The sequence below is a fragment of the Mus caroli genome, chromosome 13, assembly GCF_900094665.2.
Source record: "Mus caroli chromosome 13, CAROLI_EIJ_v1.1, whole genome shotgun sequence".
Taxonomy (NCBI): Eukaryota; Metazoa; Chordata; class Mammalia; order Rodentia; family Muridae; genus Mus; species Mus caroli.
In genome coordinates, this window is record NC_034582.1 from 17,402,348 (window position 1) to 17,405,540 (window position 3,193).

Below are 3,193 nucleotides of genomic sequence, written 5' to 3' on the forward strand. Positions count from 1 at the left end.
TTTTCTCCTTATCTGGCTTTGAGGGGTAATAAATACTGATTCCTGACAAAAGTGTTTCCTGAAGCATTTTTNCCAGTGCTAATGAGAAGCTACAAGTCACATGATAAGGATGGTGGAATGGGAAGTCGGTAAGAATATGCTTTCCACCTTTCTAGAAACCCTGAACTAGCCTTAGGTGGTTTTGTATTAGTCTCATTTGTTAATGTGAATTATTAAAAGCTTAACTGACTTAATGATTGGATATATAAGTGTTGTGAGGTGGAAAGTGCTGGTAATGTCCAGGCAGATCAATTACCAGGCCAAGACTTGGACTATAAGGTGGCATCTAGGACAGCTGATGCGACATAGCAAAACTACACACCCTNCACATACCCTCTTAAATTTTAAGGGAAATAAATGACAATGTGTATCTTAAGGTCACAGAGGAATGGAATCCTAGCATTTCTCAATGAGAACTCAAGAATTTAGCAATAGGGACATCACTGTTCATCAGGACAAAAGGACTGAGAATAGCATAACTGAGCATTAGACATGTTTTAATATTTACTAAAATGGAATGATGAATCATCATGGAACCTGTATAAAAAGGATAAAATGAAGTATGCCCAATAAAAGAAAGGTATACAGCTCATGATAATTACAAGACTCTGTGCAGCTCTGACTTCTGGACTGAAACTATTCACAAACCTGCAGCTATAAAGGGAGAGGATATGCTTGTGATGTTTATACAGGTGAAAAGAAATGTATCCACTGCTCCAGCCCATGAGACTCTNGAAGATGAGATCATAAACAGCCATGAGCAAGAGGAAAAGCCACTTAACTATGTGCCTGGAAGGCAGCATATAGCAATAGCCAATGTACATTCCAGCTCCAAATCTGTACAAATCACTGCCTGCTGTGATATCATGACAAGCTTGATTTGAGAGAACTTTAAAGATCCCAAAGAGGAAGATGTAGGTAAGAATTTGCCATCCTGTTTGTGGTCTGAGCTTTCTACAAAGGCTGGACCTGGGGCTGGTGGTGGCAGCAGACAGATGGTGCAGATAGAAAAGCTCTGTTCTATCCTTGCCAGATAAACCACAGCTTTGCAGCCCATATCTCCTATTTCTGAAATTAAACTCTGTGGCTATATCTCTATTCCTTGTAATGCAAATAATGATTATATTAATAATTACCAAGTGAAGCAGGATAAGATTTACAGGTTTTTCTCAGTCCCAAAGGCAGATTATCTCAAAAATATTAGAATATTCCCTACAATTCTAAGTACAGTAAGAAAAAGACTATGATCTGGATGATGTTATTCAACTTCATCTTCTGATTAATGTGCAGTACTATGAAATATCATTTATGAAATAGATTTAAGATTTTTCTTTATTTTGATGAAAAGGATGGTTTCCAAATATGTAAACGTATATGGTTCTTTTTGGACAATGTCTAATCATATTCTTTGGGTATTTTGATTGATTGTCTTCTGTTTTCTGTTTTTTTCTTCTTTCATTNCCATAAAAATAATGATAGGTACAATCAGGCCATAAATTTGATAGTTTCCTGCCTTTCATGACAATCCTTCATCCCTCAAGTTCATATGACCATGCTCTATCCAGAACAAAAGCTAAATGCATGGCATCACTTTGGCACTTTTCAAGTCAACACAGTCCTGAGGATTAGCCTGGCAGGCTTCTGCCTTTTCCTTCATCTCACCCACTGTGACCTCAGGCTACTGGACAGTGCTGTTTGCTTCATCCTGATCCTCTTCACTGTCCCATAGCCAACCATCACTCAAATGATATTGAACTCATAGAAAGCGCGCAGCTTCTCAGAAAATTCTGGTTGGCCAAATGGATCTGTTTTTCAGGGTAAATGACTTCCCATATTTATTTATGGCACAAAGCTTACATTTTTTATGGAAGATAAGGGCCAGAAGTCCTTCCGTTTCTTGTCAAGGTGGGGAGCAAGTCTGATCCAATTTGTGGCATGTTTCCAGTTTTCTACATGTGTCAAATCTTGTTGAAAGTGATTTACATTTCCTCCCACAGACCTTGTTGTCCTTGTCTGTTTCTACTAAGAATTCTGCTCCAACTTACCTGACACAGACACTGGTGAAAGGTCTCCTAGAGCAGGAGGGTGAGGAGGAAACCTCAAGATTCCTAGAGTCTTCTCTGACTCCCTGAGCCTTTTATGCACCCTTCCCTTCACACCTTCCCTTTGCAGCCAAACTGGCCAACCACAGGCTGCCACCTCACTGAATTGGTAGAGCTCCACCCTAGTTCATCCTCATTGAACTCAGGACAGAATGAACCCAGACTAGGGAGAAAGACAAGGCCCCATTCCTGATATTCCTAAACCAAGCTACTCAGGAGGCTGAGGCAAGAGACTTGATATACTCAGGGTATGAGGTCATGGTGAGCCAGGTCTAAACTGATAGTTCCAGGTAAGCCAGCTCTAGAGCTGAGACACTTAAAACAACAGCTAAATATTTTTAGCTAGAGAGCTAGGTCAACTTGATCAGGCAGATAAGATAGCTGGGACTATGGCAGAGTCTATAAAAGGTTTGCTCTGTAAGTATGAGAACCCAAATTCTGATGCCCAGCATCCAAATAAAAGCTGGCCAAAGAAGTGCAGGTTTTTAAACCTGAATGTTGTTTGGAAGGGGTTTGGTGTAAAGAGAGGTGGGTCTTTAGAGACCACTGGCAAGGTAGCTTAGCAGGATCAATGAACATTATGTTCAGAAAGAGACGTTAATTGAAAAAAATTAAGGCCAGAGCTATTGAAGCAGATAGCAATGCTGTCTCTGGTCTCTGCTGACATACACACGTGTGCATATCTGCATACATATACATGTAAACCCCTTTGACATATACACACAACAATTACAATGCTTTTGAAACAACAAACTATTCTATATACTTCACATCTAACAAAACACTCAGAAACGTAAACCTTAACTGACTTTGTCCTTCATAATTACTATCCTTTTCTTATCAAAGTTATTTCTGAGTTATATTCAACCTCAACCCCTGCCTCAAATGTAACATCGGTGCTTCCCTTGCCACAGGACTATGCACATACACCCTGGTTGATCTTTGCCAGATCACGTGAGTTGTGGCTGTCCATCATTCACATATCAGCTCAGGTTCCATCCTTGGGGCTTTCTCTGAACTCCGGTCTGTGTTGCCTGTGTATCTGCTTTCCT

The 3,193-nt window shown here is 40.1% G+C and overlaps 1 pseudogene; it reads right to left on the reverse strand.

The window, feature by feature from the left end:
- Positions 1 to 445: 445 nt before the first annotated feature.
- Positions 446 to 1,311, reverse strand: LOC110308470 (annotated as a pseudogene).
- Between the last annotated feature and the right edge of the window lie 1,882 nt (positions 1,312 to 3,193).